General features: G+C 39.6%; 1 pseudogene; it reads left to right on the top strand.

The window, feature by feature from the left end:
* Positions 1-597: 597 nt before the first annotated feature.
* On the top strand, positions 598-2681 carry LOC117562366 (annotated as a pseudogene).
* Positions 2682-17342: the final 14661 nt, after the last annotated feature.

The following is a 17342-nucleotide window of genomic DNA, read 5'->3' as shown; positions in this document are numbered from 1 at the left end:
ATAAGATGAGTACATTTTAAAGTAATAAGATTTAGAACAGTTTAAATAAAGACCAGTGCGTCTCACATTGTTTATTTTTTATGAAATGTCTTTGAGGAGCTTATAAGGCAATCACGTTTTGTATTATTATTGATATTATTAGTAGTAGTCTTAGTAGTATTATTAGAAGTAAGATTATAATTATTGTAATTAGTATAAGAAGTAGTAGTTGTACTATTATTATTTTCTTAGCACAATTGTTATTGGCATATTCTATAATGGGCATAAGAGATATCTTTAGAATAAGTTGAACAGATCTGGGACAGAGAATCACAAATTAATTGATCATGTGATTTTATTTCAGGCACAAAAAGAAAAGTATTATTATTATAATTATCTTGATATGTTAGTATTTTTGTTATTATTATTACAATTATTATTGTTATTACTAGTATTATTGTTGTTATATCTATTTATATTATTCATATTATTGTTATTTATATTTACATTATTACTTCTATTATTATTGTTAATCATATGTATTGCATTACTAGCAGTAGTAGTAACACTTAAATGTGAATAAATGCTGTTTTCAGGAAGGATTGTCTCGTTATAATCATGAACGTCTCGTCTCTGAACTCCACCTCTCCGGGTTCTCGGAGCTTCGCCGAGGCCGTTTACAAGAACGTGATCGTGACGGTTCTCTGCATCGCCATCAATTACATCAACGGCACCCTGATACACACTTTCAGGAAGCACCAGGTGTGTGTGTGCGTGCGTGCGTGCGTGTGTGTGTGTGTGTGTGTGGTGTGTGTGTGTGTGTGTGTGTGTGTGTGTGTGTGTGTGTGTGTGTGTGTGTGTGTGTGTGTGTGTGTGTGTGTGTGTGTGTGTGTGTGTGTGGGGGGGGGGATATCAAACATGCTGCCTTACAATCCCTCTTCTGTTCCTGATTCTAGCAACTCGTGTTTATTGTTTCATGTTTAAAAATGTATAATAATAGCAGGCTATCAGAATCAGAAACAGGTTTATTGCAGAGTAGGTTAACTGTTAACACACGAGCAATTTCCCGTGGTGTATTTGGTACATACAACGACACAGAAAAATAACATAAATTGTAAGAAAAGCAACCAAAAATTAAACAATTATACTTTTAGTTTTGAACTATTATAACATTCAAATATAAATACATATTAACATGAATTATAGATATTTCAAAAAACTATGTACAGTTAACGTGACTTAATAAGAACATAAACGAGCAGTATTGTTACGTAAAGTGGAGAGCTGTGCAGATATTGAAAGCGTTAGCTCTGTATACAAATGTGCAGGATAATGTTTAGACGCTGTTGTTTATATTGATCATAGTGTTCATTAATGTAATGCATGTGTCTATGGCGTGGCTGGTTGGTGGGGGGGGTTATTGGAGGGTTATATATAAATATATATATGAGGAGATCAGGGCTGCAAAATCTGTCAGCTGCTTTAAGTCACTTTGAAAAAATCTCTTTTGCTTTTATGTGTTTCATTTAATTTATTCTTAATTTATGTATTTTTCTTTATTATTTTCTGTGTTTTACTCTGTTTTTTTATGTTTAGACTCTGCTGTCTAGGTCACTTGCTCTCTGTGTGTTTTTATATGAAAGCACTTTGTAACTATACTCTGAAAGCTGCTATATAAATAACATCACATTTAAGTGAAAATATTTGGGGTTTTGGTCTGACATTTGGACACACTGAACAACTGAAACGCTAACTTTAATTAAATGTATTATATCAACACATTTCTAACTCTAATAATTCTTAATTCTCTTATTTGAAAACTTAATATAATTGCACCTTTTCAGTGCCCCTTGCTCTGACACTTATTTCCTCTCCCCTGCAGATCTTTTACTCCAACCCGCGCTACATCCTCTTCATCCACCTGGTGATGAACGACATGCTGCAGCTGACTCTCTCCACGCTGCTGCACATCATCATCTACACCCTGAACACCTTCAGCGTCTCCTCCTGCCTCCTCCTCCTCATCCTCGCCGTCATGGCCACCTTCAACACGCCTCTCAATCTGGCCGGCATGGCGGTGGAGTGCTACGTCGCTATCTGCCTCCCGCTGCACCACTGTAGGATCTGCACCATGAGAAACACCTTCATCCTGATGAGTCTCATCTGGTTTGTCAGCTCTCTCTCCATCATGCCTGATTTCTTCCTCCTTCTGGCCACCGAGCCCCTCAGCTTCTTCACGTCCAAAGTGTTGTGCGCCAGAGACTTTGTGTTCAGGAGTTCGTACAGTTTGAAGAAGAGAGACGCGTCGCACATCGTGTGTCTAGTGCTGGTGTGGCTCACGCTGCTCTACACCTACTTCAGGATCCTGTTTGCAGCCAAAGGAGCAAAAGGGGATTCAAAGAAGGCCCGAAAACACCATCTTGCTGCACGGTTTCCAGCTTCTGCTCTGCATGCTGACCTACGTTCGGCCCATGTTCGAAGAGGCGCTGCTTTTTTTACTGCCGCGAAGACACGCTGACATACGCTTCGCCTCGTACGTCTTCGTGCAGATTATCCCTCGCTTTGTGAGCCCCATTGTGTACGGACTGAGAGACCAGAACTTCAGGAAGTACATGAGGAGATACCTGCTGTGTCGAGTAATCATGAGGAAAAACCACCTGGAGAACAACGCCGTGTCGGACATGAAGCCTGCAGTCTCTTAGAAAACACATTTATACCAGGAGACAAAACCATAGTCTCACTTTTACTTTGTTTATTTGGTACGAATACTACATATAAAGTCAAATAAAGGCTAAAGGTCAAGTATTTAGCTACATTTTCTCATTGAAGTAAACATATACCAAAATCAGTCCAATCCAAATGATCAAGCGTCTCTTAAAACGACCACAAATGAGTCGAAATCAGCCTACAAGGAATACACATATGACCACTTTCTGGTTCCAACTCCCATTTTTCACCCTGAAAATATCAGAAATGGATTCAGCACCTTCAATAACCCCCAAAACCACTGCATTCTGAGGATGTTACATTCATTGTTCTAGGAATGTTTTCAGCGGGAAGTTTTCTTTTGGTTCCCAGAACGTTCTTCTGAAAGGTAGGATAACGTTCTCTAAAAACATTTTAAAATGTTTTTGATAACATTACATTACATTTAGCTGACGCTTTTATCCAAAGCGACTTACAAGAAGTGCGTTCGACCAACAAAATACAAACTTGAAGAAAACAGAATCATATAAGTACATCAGGCTTCATAGAACAAAAACATTTCAAGTGCTACTCAACTGGCTTTAGATAAGCCAGTCCTTTATTAGTATACAAGTGCTTTTTTAATAGTTCTATCGCTCGAAGTAGAGTCGAAAGAGATGAGTTTTCAGTCTGCGCCGGAAGGTGTGTAAGCTATCTGCTGTCCTGATGTCAATGGGGAGCTCATTCCACCATTTTGGAGCCAGGATAGCAAACCCACGTGTTTTTGCTGATGGGAACTTGGGCCCCCCTCGCAGCGAGGGTGCAGCGAGCTGTTTGGCTGATGCAGAGTGGAGTGCACGCGCTGGGGTGTACGGTTTAACCATGTCCTGGATGTAGGAAGGGCCAGATCCATTCGCAGCATGGTAAGCAAGTACCATTGTCTTGAAGTGGATTCTAGCAGTTACCGGAAGCCAGTGAAGGGAGCGGAGGAGCGGAGTGGTGTGGGAGAATTTAGGAAGGTTGAAGACCAGACGAGCCGCTGCATTCTGGATGAGCTGCAGAGGTCGGATGGCACATGCAGGTAGACCAGCCAGGAGGGAGTTGCAGTAGTCTAGGCGTGAGATGACGAGAGTCTGGACGAGAGCCTGGACCAGAACCTGAGTCGCTTTCTGGGTCAGCTGGGGACGTATCCTCCTGATGTTGTAAAGCGTGTATCTGCAGCAACGGGTTGTAGCAGTGATGTTTGCAGTGAAGGACAGGTTGTTATCTAGGATCACACCCAGATTCCTTGCAGTCTGAGTCGGGGAAACAACAGAGGTGCCGATGTTGATTGTCAGGTCAAGAGTGGGACAATCTTTTCCCCGAAGGAAAAGCAGTTCAGTCTTGTCAAGGTTGAGCTTGAGGTGGTGAGCAGACATCCACTGAGAGATGTCAGCTAGACAAGCAGAGATGCGTGCGACGACCTGGGTCTCTGAGCGGGGAAAGGACAGAATTAATTGGGTGTCGTCAGCGTAGCAGTGGTATGAAAAACCATGCGGGCTAATGACTGATCCGAGCGAGTTTGTGTACAAGGAGAAGAGAAGGGGACCAAGAACAGAGCCCTGAGGGACCCCTGTAGTTAATTGACAAGGGTCGGACTCCGACCCTCTCCAAGTAACCCTGTAGGTACGGTCTTTCAGGTATGAGGTGAGGAGGGAAAGTGCAGAGCCTGAAACTCCAAGTTCTTGGAGAGTGCGAAGGAGGATCTGATGATTCACTGTGTCGAATGCAGCAGACAGGTCCAAAAGGATGATGACAGAGGAGAGGGAGGCTGCTTTAGCCGTGTGCAGTTCCTCAGTGATGAGAGCAGTTTCTGTGGAGTGACCTGCCTTGAAACCAGACTGGTGCGGATCCCGAAGGTTGTTCTGATTGAGATAACAGGAGAGTTGTTTAAAGACAGCGCGTTCAAGTGTTTTAGACGCGAACGGGAGGAGAGAGACAGGCCTGTAGTTTATAACATCAGACGGGTTGAGAGTGGGTTTCTTTAGGAGAGGGTTTACTCTTGCCTCCTTGAGACTGTTTGGAAAGTGACCAGAAGTTAGAGAAGTGATGATGAAATGGGTGAGAAACGGTAGAATATCAGGAGCGATAGTCTGAAGGAGGTTTGAAGGGATAGGGTCCAGAGGACAGGTGGTAGGGCGGGCAGAGGTAATGAGGGTAAGAACCTCACTTGGAGAGAGAGGGGAAAAGGAGGTTAGTGTGTTGGTGGAAGGAGGGTCTGGTGACCCAGCGGTGAGTAAAGGTGAGTCAGAAAAAGAAGAGCGAATATCATCAACCTTTTTTTCAAAGTGGTTAACAAAGTCGCTTGACAGAAGGGAGGAGGGGGAAGGGGCTTTGGGGGGTCCAGGAGGGAGGAGGGGGGAGGGGCTTTGGGAGGGTCCAAGAGGGTGGAGAAGATGGAAAATTGTTTTTTGGGATTGGAATAGGAAGATTGGATCTTATCTTGAAAGAAAGTGCTTTTTGCCTGAGAGATCGAAGCAGAGAAAGAGGAGAGGAGAGCCTGATAGGTTAGGAGGTCGTCACGGTGTTTGGATTTCCACCGTTTCCGCTCTGCTGTCCGAAGGACGGTTCTATTAGCACGCAGTGCATCATTTAGCCAGGGAGCAGGAGGGGACTGACGAGCCTGCAGAGATGTGAGAGGACAGAGAGAGTCCAGAGAGGATGAGAGAGTAGAGAGGAGAGTTTCTGCAGCAGAGTTTGGAGGCAGGAGTTTGAACGAGTCAGAGGAAGGGAGGGCTGAGAGCACCGATGAGGCAAAGGTAGAGGGGGAGAGGGAGCGAAGGTTACGGCGGACAGGTGCAGGATGAGAAGAGATTAGTTTGTTATGTTTGGAAAGGGGTAGAGAGAATGAAATGAAGAAGTGATCGGATGTGTGGAGCGGGTTTACAGAGAGGTTAGAAGTAGCGCAGTTCCTTGAGAATATGAGATCAAGGACATTGCCAGCTTTATGAGTCGGTGGGGACGGAGACAGTGAGAAAGCAAAGGCAAAAGAGATGTTAGTTCAGATGTCTTCCCTGTCTGGAGGTTGAAGTTTCCGAGAAGTACAGCGGGAGGGCCAGTTTCAGGGATGCGTGAGAGGAGATGATCTAATTCCTCCTGGTCTTGATTGTGTGGCAGGCCTTGGATTCCTCCTGGGAGGGACACACAAATGAGTTTGAGGCAAAAGCAGGCAAAGAATATGCTGGTAAAAAGCTAGAGCGGCCCGCAACAAACCGTTCACGGCAACACTCCGGCAGGGAATGAGTACAGGCTGCAAGCTTTCATAGTGTGGCTGATGAGCAGGTTGCAGGTGTGGTTGATTGGAGATTGCTCCCAGCCGTGTAGAGCAGACCAGCAGGCAGAGAGAGAGACACACAGTAGAAGCAAACACATACAAACACTAACAGGGGTTTCAGGGACGGGCAGTGACAGTCGGTCCGTTCTTCTATCTGTCGGTCTCAAATCTAAAGGGTGCAATAACGATTTGTATCCAATATGCATAAACAGCGGACATTGTTTATACGCAGCCCTCACAAACACGGCCAGATAGCTTATCCAACAGTTAGAACCCACATACGAGACACTACCTTTATAGTCAGAAAAAAGTGTGATTATTTTCTGATATTTTACACATATGATTATTATGAATACTGTGGGCCTGCATACCTTAGTGTGATTATAAGTGCATGTGAGTGAATATTGGTATGCATACATTCGTTTTTATACGTCCTATTCATCATCTCAATGCGCTCATACATCTTAAGAAAGTTATCACCCAAACATGTTTAAGAATGTTTTTAGAGAACGTTATCCTACCTTTCAGAAGAACATTCTGGGAACCAAAATAAAACGTCCCGCTGAAAATATTCCTAGAACAACGAATGGTAACAAACATGTCTAGCTGGGAACTCACACACGCCACCGCAAACATGCGATATCTGCTTACAGCTTATCATGAATTATGTGCTTGTTTGTTTTTTGCAAAGGAAATTATGGTGACATCAGATTTTTTTTAAAACATCCTTTTCAAACAAATGCAACAAGTTTGTTTTTTAAAGTGCTCTAGAAATAAATCTGACGTTGACCATGACCGTGTTAATATTTGCCATCACAGGAACGTTTTATAAAAAAAGAATAACCTCCTGAAAACATTTTCAGAATGTTTCTTGGAGAATGTTCTTCATTTGTTATCAGGTAACATTGAGGGAACGTTTTATGAAGAACATCTTTAATGTGTTACCCCGACAACGTCCAAAACATATCATTAGAATGGTGCAGGCAAAACGTTCCACCTTTGTTAACATATCACATTAAAGGAACGTTTTTTACACTTTCTGTCATCTCAGGCCTCAATAACATCCTCTGAATGTTGCCGTTTAAAACGTTATGTCTTAGTTAACCTTAAACCTTATAGGAAACATTATTTGAAAAAATAAACATCCTAAAAAGGTTCTTTGAACATCAGATTAAAACGTTTTCTTTAAAACCTTATTATACTATTTAGAAAGTAGATGCTTTATTCTTTTTGGCAAAGTATGTAACTACTTATATTATAATGTTTCCATCGATATAAAACTCTCTGAATAAAAGACTGAACCAAGTAGTTCTCTACTTTAATATAAACACATCTTCTATCTGTTATAGTGGTTACATTTGAACATTTGGTTTATTAAAATACAAAGTTCATTAAAGGATGTAGGTCAAATATTCAGATAAGTATTCTAGTTTTTTTTTAAATCCACTACAGTTCAGAGGTACATGGTGTACTTTTCCTCCACTAAATGTATCTAATACCTTTAGTTACTTCACAGATGTGGATGAATGATGTGAAATCTAACCAAGTGTTAAATCAGACTTTAGTTCCACCTGGAGTAAATCCACCAGCTACCCTGCAGAATACAAAGTCATTCAAACTAGCTGCACCTTTACCAGCTTTGAGAACACTTTCATGATCAATCATTATAAAACATATCATATATATTATTCTGAAATGGACCAATCTGCACAACGACTACTTTTACTGTCGCTACTTTCACTATATTTTGATGAGAATACTTTTCTACTTTCACTTGAGGAAGATTTTGAATGCAGGACTTTTACTGTAACAGAGTATTCCTACACTTTGGTACTTCTAATTTCACTCAAGTACAAGATCTGAGTACTTCTACTTTTACTCAAGTACAAGATCTGAGTACTTCTACTTTTACTCAAGGACAAGACCTGAGTACTTCTACTTTTACTCAAGTACAAGATCTGAGTACCTCTACTTTTACTCAAGTACAAGGTCTGAGTACCTCTACTTTTACTCAAGTACAAGACCTGAGTACTTCTACTTTTACTCAAGTACAAGATCTGAGTACCTCTACTTTTACTCAAGTACAAGGTCTGAGTACCTCTACTTTTACTCAAGTACAAGACCTGAGTACTTCTACTTTTACTCAAGTACAAGATCTGAGTACTTCTACTTTTACTCAAGTACAAGACCTGAGTACTTCTACTTTTACTCAAGTACAAGATCTGAGTACCTCTACTTTTACTCAAGTACAAGGTCTGAGTACCTCTACTTTTACTCAAGTACAAGACCTGAGTACTTCTACTTTTACTCAAGTACAAGATCTGAGTACTTCTACTTTTACTCAAGGACAAGACCTGAGTACTTCTACTTTTACTCAAGTGCAAGACCTGAGTACTTCTACTTTTACTCAAGTACAAGACCTGAGTACTTCTACTTTTACTCAAGTACAAGGTCTGAGTACCTCTACTTTTACTCAAGTACAAGACCTGAGTACTTCTACTTTTACTCAAGTACAAGACCTGAGTACTTCTACTTTTACTCAAGTACAAGGTCTGAGTACTTCTACTTTTACTCAAGCACAAGATCTGAGTACTTCTACTTTTACTCAAGTGCAAGGTCTGAGTACTTCTACTTTTACTCAAGTACAAGACCTGAGTACTTCTACTTTTACTCAAGTACAAGGTCTGAGTACTTCTACTTTTACTCAAGTACAAGATCTGAGTACTTCTACTTTTACTCAAGGACAAGACCTGAGTACTTCTACTTTTACTCAAGTGCAAGACCTGAGTTCTTCTACTTTTACTCAAGTACAAGACCTGAGTACTTCTACTTTTACTCAAGTACAAGGTCTGAGTACCTCTACTTTTACTCAAGTACAAGGTCTGAGTACCTCTACTTTTACTCAAGTACAAGACCTGAGTACTTCTACTTTTACTCAAGTACAAGATCTGAGTACTTCTACTTTTACTCAAGGACAAGACCTGAGTACTTCTACTTTTACTCAAGTGCAAGACCTGAGTACTTCTACTTTTACTCAAGTACAAGACCTGAGTACTTCTACTTTTACTCAAGTACAAGGTCTGAGTACCTCTACTTTTACTCAAGTACAAGGTCTGAGTACCTCTACTTTTACTCAAGTACAAGACCTGAGTACTTCTACTTTTACTCAAGTACAAGACCTGAGTACTTCTACTTTTACTCAAGTACAAGGTCTGAGTACTTCTACTTTTACTCAAGGACAAGACCTGAGTACTTCTACTTTTACTCAAGTGCAAGACCTGAGTACTTCTACTTTTACTCAAGTACAAGACCTGAGTACTTCTACTTTTACTCAAGTACAAGGTCTGAGTACCTCTACTTTTACTCAAGTACAAGGTCTGAGTACTTCTACTTTTACTCAAGGACAAGACCTGAGTACTTCTACTTTTACTCAAGTGCAAGACCTGAGTACTTCTACTTTTACTCAAGTACAAGGTCTGAGTACCTCTACTTTTACTCAAGTACAAGACCTGAGTACTTCTACTTTTACTCAAGTACAAGACCTGAGTACTTCTACTTTTACTCAAGTACAAGGTCTGAGTACTTCTCCCACCTCTCTATATATGTATTACAGAAGATAGATAGATAAAGATATCTTATCTCACATACTCATGTTTGTCTTTTCTCTGATGCGATGATGACGATAAATTAAAGCATCTCTCGTTTGAAAGTGTTTATAAAGACGGCTCCATCCCTCAGAGCTTCAGAGAGTCTGACCCTCAGGTAGGTGGAGCTGCTGAATAGTGTGTGTGTGTGTGTGTGTGTGTGTGTGTGTGTGTGTGTGTGTGTGTGTGTGTGTGTGTGTGTGTGGTGTGTGTGTTGTGTGTGTGTGTGTGTGTGTGTGTGTGTGTTGTGTTTCACTGTCTGAGGAAAGTCGTTGCATGTTTCTTCACAGATGTATTGGCCTCTATGTCTGCAGCTTCAGCTCTGTGTGTGTGTCTCAAGAATACATTAAAAGGGAGAATAGAAATTAAGTTCACAGTGATGAGTTAGCAGAAGTGGATTCATGCATTTTGTCACAGTGTGTGTCGTTCTGTTTTTAAAGAAGTTGATTTAAAACAACTAGAAACCAGCATACGCTTAATTAAGAATGATGCAGTATTTTTAGGTTGTGTTTGCAGCTTCATGAGCTCATTGTCCTTTTGTAGTAAATACAGTGTTTTGTGTGCTTTAATAGGGAACTGCCACACAGCTTGTGAGCGGAGAATATAAATTAGGTTTACAGCAATGAGTTAGAACTAGATAAGTGCATTTTGTCAAAGTGTGCGTTGTGTTTTTAAAGAAGTCGATTTAAAAAGACAACACTGTTATTTTAGCTGCTTTTGCAATCCCTAATATTCAATCACTTCGTGTGCATGAGCTGTTTGAACACACTGATTAACCATGCTGGGATTGATTATAAATATATGCATTAAATTAATATATTATGTAGTTTTCAGGTAAATATTTGTCAATGTGTCTGTGTTGTACTTTCTCTTTTCCTCTCTCAGTGCAGGATGAGTTCTCCAGGGGGTCTTGAAGGCAACATGACTCAGGTTTGCTGCGTTATTTCTAATTATCTATGTTTCATTGCTGACTTTGTTGTAAAATTCAGAGTTTCTATGTCCTTTTTCAGTGTAAATGTCATAATTGCAATTACAAAAGGTCTGTTTTCTAACGTTTTTATCCAAGTTGTTTTTGTTTTCTAAACTCTGTCCACATATTTTAGAAAAACTACTTTTTTATAAACCTTAAAAACAATTATCAGTACAGTAAAACTTGCCGACCATACCGTTGACATTGCACATGGTCTGTTGACCTCACAATATAACATTGTAATATTATATATTTAAATGATAACCTAGTCCGGTACTTTTATCCAAACATTAAGACTGTTCTCCTGATTCACAAATGTGTTAATAGATTAAGGATTGGACAATATTTAGAACTTTATAAGAAAAAATAGCAATAAGTGGACTGTGGTGAATTTCTGTCTTGTCCTCTATCATGATAGAGAAGTTTAAATGACAGCTTGATACAAATAAATCCATTATCGAATATTTTTCTTAATGTATTAATCCTTTATTATCACAGGGATGCCTTCAAGCTAATGCTTATTATTTCAGATTGTTTGTTTTCACCCAAAACCGATATTTAAAATGTGTGTTTACCGATGCAATAAAAACATTGTGAGATAAATTATCCAGTATATTTTGGTCCCAATTTCTAGGCTTGTTTTGATAATATTAGGGACTTCTAGGAAATATTGTTATGGTTTAAATAAGTACAGGCTTTTTGTTTGTGTGATAACAAAGGCTCTTCTTTCCGTACTGTCTCATGTTTTTGTGGAAAAGCCCAGTCTTCATTCAAATAAAGAAATAGATGTGTAGGAGAAGCTTACATGAGTGAACGTAACATATTATATTTACTATACCAGATGCTTTTTTCTACATTGTCAAGTGTCAACTCGACCAACCAATAGAGACATAGAGATTGGAGTTAAATTATTGAGCATTAATTGGATTAAAAGCGTTTCTTTTGTCATTCCCCTCACCAGTTCCTGCTGGTTAGCGAAACGTTCACCACGATGTTCTTTAAGAATCTGATGGTGGTTCTGTTCTGGCTGCTGCTCAGCTACATCAACGGCAGCCTGGTCGCCACCTTCTTCAGACACCGGGTACACATCACACACACACCCCACCCACACACACAGAGAGACACACACACACAGAGACACACACACACAGAGACACACGCACACACACACAGACACACCCACACACACAGAGAGACACACACACACAGAGACACACACACACAGAGACACACACACACAGAGACACACACAGAGAGACACACACACACAGAGACACACACAACACACACAGAGACACACACACACAGAGACAACACACACACACAGAACACCACACACACAGAGACACACAACACACACACACACACACACACACAGAGACACACACACACACACACACACACACACAGAGACACACACACACAGAGACACACACACACAGAGACACACACACACAGAGACACACACACACACACACAGACAGAAACACACACACACACACAAACACACACAGAAACACACACACACAGAGCACACACACACAGAGACACACACACACACACAGAAACACACACACACACAGAGAGAACACACACACACAGAGACACACACACACAGAGACACACACACAGAGACACACACACAGAGACACACACACACACACAGACAGAAACACACACACACACACAAACCACACACAGAAACACACACACACAGAAACACACAACACACAGAGACACACACACACACAGACAGAAACACACACACACACACACACACACACACAGAAACACACACACGGACATCTGAATAGCCTATTTGAAGATTAACAACCATTTTAATAGTAATTTCAGTCAACTGTAGTACAAACATTGACTCATTCCAGTTGCCTAAATGCAAAAAATGTGCTATTCGATATCATGTAAATGCAAAAGATTGCAATATTTATATCCTAAGCAGTTTGAAGATGTGACAACAGGCTCTGGGAAAATGCGAAGGGCGTTTTTCACTATTTTCTGACGCTTTAACAGATTATAAAAAATATCTGCAGCCCATTGACACACACACGCAGCCATCTGTCTCAGTAGAATTATGCAGTATATTTAATTTGTGTTTGCTGCTTGATAAGTGCTTGTATTACCTGCACCTTTTTAGTAAATACAGTATTTTTGTGGGTTTAATAAGGAAATGCCTCAAAGTTTGTTATTGTGAAGCAGCTGAGACAAACACCCACACTCTTTTCTCCTCTCTCCCCTCTCCGACTCTCATTACCTCGCTCCACTACACTTCTTAAGTATAATATGCCTGTCTGTTCTTATTATATTATAGCAAGCTGAATATCCATGGGACATTTATAGACAGAAAACTGTTTAATTAGAAAAAGAGACGTGTATTTTGTCTACTATATTTCATAAAATTGACATTGGATTTCTAAAAATGAATATGTGAAAGTGGTGTATTTTTTTTTTTTTTGCGTCAATTTACTTTTTTAAAAGCCTGTATGTGTACACAGTAGCTGATGAACATTATTAGTATTATAATATGTGTGTAAATTAGGTTCCTGTGGTGGCTGTGTAGGACTTTTTTTTTTCCACAGTGGTGTAAAGTCCTCACATTTATTATCATGAACTATGACGATAAATATTCAAAGCTTCATTCAGATATTGGAAAAAAATACATTTGCTACAGCCTTACATTTAATGTAAAACCAATGTATTCATATATCTGGAATATTAACTGATAATGATTTGCACTACCTATGGTTGTTTGTTTCATCACAGTTTTGTTAGAAACACAAACTCTCTGAGAATGTGTATTCTGCCTTAAAATGAACACAGCATGCTGATCAACCATTTTTAATAAGAAACTATTAATACTGTATGTCCATGACAGGTGAGGGTTAATCAAGAGTTGATTAAGGAAGCCTGCAAACAGTATTCTACGAGATCCTCTTAAAGGGGACATATTCTGCTGATGTTCAGGTGTATATCAGTATGTAGTGTCTCTACTTTAAAGAGTCCTCTCCTGCTGATGTTCAGGTGTATATCAGTATGTAGTGTCTCTACTTTAAAGAGTCCTCTCCTGCTGATGTTCAGGTGGTATATCAGTATGTAGTGTCTCTACTTTACAAGAGTGCTCTCCTGCTGATGTTCAGGTGTATATCAGTATGTAGTGTCTCTACTTTAAAGAGTCCTCTCCTGCTGATGTTCAGGTGTATATCAGTATGTAGTGTCTCTACTTTAAAGAGTCCTCTCCTGCTGATGTTCAGGTGTATATCAGTATGTTAGTGTCTCTACTTTAAAGAGTTCCTCTCCATGCTGATGTTCAGGTGTATATCAGTATGTAGTGTCTCTACGTTAAAGAGTCCTCTCCTGCTGATGTTCAGGTGTATATCAGTATGTAGTGTCTCTACTTTAAAGAGTCCTCTCCTGCTGATGTTCAGGTGTATATCAGTATGTAGTGTCTCTACTTTAAAGAGTCCCTCTCCTGCTGATGTTCAGGTGTATATCAGTATGTAGTTGTCTCTACTTAAAGAGTCCTCTCCTGCTGATGTTCAGGTGTATATCAGTATGTAGTGTCTCTACTTTAAAGAGTCCTCTCCTGCTGATGTTCAGGTGTATATCAGTATGTAGTGTCTCTACTTTAAAGAGTCCTCTCCTGCTGATGCTCAGGTGTATATCAGTATGTAGTGTCTCTACTTTAAAGAGTCCTCTCCTGCTGATGTTCAGGTGTATATCAGTATGTAGTGTCTCTACTTTAAAGAGTCCTCTCCTGCTGATGTTCAGGTGTATATCAGTATGTAGTGTCTCTACTTTAAAGAGTCCCTCTCCTGCTGATGTTTCAGTGTATATCAGTATGTAGTGTCTCTACTTTAAAGAGTCCTCTCCTGCTGATGTTCAGGTGTATATCAGTAATGTAGTGTCTCTACTTTAAGAGTCCTCTCCTGCTGATGCTCAGGTGTATATCAGTATGTAGTGTCTCTACTTTAAAGAGTCTCTCTCCTGCTGATGTTCAGGTGTATATCAGTATGTAGTGTCTCTACTTTAAAGAGTCCTCTCCTGCTGATGTTCAGGTGTATATCAGTATGTAGTGTCTCTACTTTAAAGAGTCCTCTCCTGCTGATGTTCAGGGTGTATATCAGTATGTAGTGTCTCTACTTTAAAGAGTCCTCTCCTGCTGATGTTCAGGGTATATCAGTATGTAGTGTCTCTACTTTAAAGAGTCCTCTCCTGCTGATGTTCAGGTGTATATCAGTATGTAGTGTCTCTACTTTAAAGAGTCCCTTCCTGCTGATGTTCAGGTGTATATCAGTATGTAGTGTCTCTACTTAAAGAGTCCTCTCCTGCTGATGTTCAGGTGTATATCAGTATGTAGTGTCTCTACTTTAAAAGAGTCCTCTCCTGCTGATGTCAGGTGTATCCAGTATGTAGTGTCCTACTTTACAAGAGCCTCTCAGGCTGATGTCAGTGTATATCAGTATGTAGCTGTCTCTACTTTAAAGAGTCCCTCTCCTGCTGATGTTTCAGGTGTATATCAGTATGTAGTGTCTCTACTTTAAAGAGTCCTCTCCTGCTGATGTTCAGGTGTATATCAGTATGTAGTGTCTCTACTTTAAAGAGTCCTCTCCTGCTGATGCTCAGGTGTATATCAGTATGTAGTGTCTCTACTTTAAAGAGTCCTCTCCTGCTGATGTTCAGGTGTATATCAGTATGTAGTGTCTCTACTTTAAAGAGTCCTCTCCTGCTGATGTTCAGGTGTATATCAGTATGTAGTGTCTCTACTTTAAAGAGTCCTCTCCTGCTGATGTTCAGGTGTATATCAGTATGTAGTGTCGCTACTTTAAAGAGTCCTCTCCTGCTGATGTTCAGGTGTATATCAGTATGTAGTGTCTCTACATGTCTCCAGGCTTTAATGTTCAAAAACCTCTTTATTTTTCTCATTACTGCTGTGCTGCAGCCCCTCTTTTCCCCCTCTGTCTGAAACCAGAGCCCATTCTTGCTCTGATTGGTTAAGATAACATGGATTTTAGCCTTTGCAGACCACAAAAAGGGCTAATCCCAACAGCATAAAAGGGCCCCCTTTAAGAAAACTAACACCAAGTTCATTTTAATATGTTTTTATTGATAATGAGAAGATAATTTCCTCCACACTCATGCATCCCTATTAAGGTTCCTGACACCAGAGATGGCAAAAGACACAACATCCTTTACTCAAGTAGAAGTACAATAATCGTGTTTAAAAATACTCTGGTAAAAGTAGAAGTACTGACTAAACTTCTTTACTTAAGTAAAAGTAAGAGGGCTTTGAAATGTACTAAAGTAAAAGTACCCATAGCTAGCAGCTGCTTTAAAGAGTACCTGACCTCCCTTTATATTAATCGAACAATAATGTCATTGTTAGCTAATGAATGTTTCCATGCTGAACAACGGCAACATGACAACGTTTCCATTGGTCCCTCTTCTTAGAGAAGACCAGGAAATGATGGATACACGATCGTGCTTCAAATCAATAGGCACGCAATGACTCTAAAGAATAATGATCACGCATCAAACACACATTCAGACTAAAGGAACCAGCTGTTTGGAAAATGAAGAGAAGTAGAAGTACAGGTATTTGAGTTCAACATGTAAGAAGTAGAAAGTACAGGTATTTGAGTTCAACATGTAAGAAGTAGAAAGTACAGGTATTTGGGTTCAACATGTAAGAAGTAGAAAGTACAGGTATTTGAGTTCAACATGTAAGAAGTAGAAAGTTCAGGTATTTGGGTTCAACATGTAAGAAGTGGAAAGTATAGGTATTTGAGTTCAACATGTAAGAAGTAGAAAGTACAGGTATTTGAGTTCAACATGTAAGAAGTAGAAAGTACAGGTATTTGAGTTCAACATGTAAGAAGTAGAAAACAGGTACTTTCTACTTCTCACATGTAAGAAGTAGAAAGTACAGGTATTTGAGTTCAACATGTGAGAAGTAGAAAGTACAGGTATTTGAGTTCAACATGTAAGAAGTAGAAAGTACAGGTATTTGAGTTCAACATGTAAGAAGTAGAAAGTTCAGGTATTTGGGTTCAACATGTAAGAAGTGGAAAGTATAGGTATTTGAGTTCAACATGTAAGAAGTAGAAAGTACAGGTATTTGAGTTCAACATGTAAGAAGTAGAAAGTACAGGTATTTGAGTTCAACATGTGAGAAGTAGAAAGTACAGGTATTTGAGTTCACATGTAAGAAGTAGAAAGTACAGGTATTTGAGTTCAACATGTAAGAAGTAGAAAGTTCAGGTATTTGGGTTCAACATGTAAGAAGTGGAAAGTATAGGTATTTGAGTTCAACATGTGAGAAGTAGAAAGTACAGGTATTTGTGTTCAAAATGTAAGAAGTAGAAAGTACAGGTATTTGGGTTCAACATGTAAGAAGTAGAAAGTACAGGTATTTGTGTTCAACATGTAAGAAGTAGAAAGTCAGGTATTTGTGTTCAACATGTAAGAAGTAGAAAGTACAGGTATTTGTGTTCAACATGTAAGAAGTAGAAAGTACAGGTATTTGAGTTCAACATGTAAGAAGTAGAAAGTACAGGTATTTGAGTTCAACATGTGAGAAGTAGAAAGTACAGGTATTTGAGTTCAATGTGAGAAGTAGAAAGTACAGGTATTTGAGTTCAACATGTAAGAAGTAGAAGTAACAGGTATTTGTGTTCAACATGTAAAAGTAGAAAGTACAGGTATTTGTGTTCAACATGTAAGAAGTAGAAAGTAC

Source organism: Gymnodraco acuticeps, unplaced genomic scaffold, assembly GCF_902827175.1.
Source record: "Gymnodraco acuticeps unplaced genomic scaffold, fGymAcu1.1, whole genome shotgun sequence".
In the NCBI taxonomy this organism is placed as follows: Eukaryota; Metazoa; Chordata; class Actinopteri; order Perciformes; family Bathydraconidae; genus Gymnodraco; species Gymnodraco acuticeps.
Note: the sequence above shows the minus strand (reverse complement) of the source record. Positions and strands in the feature narration are given on the sequence as shown.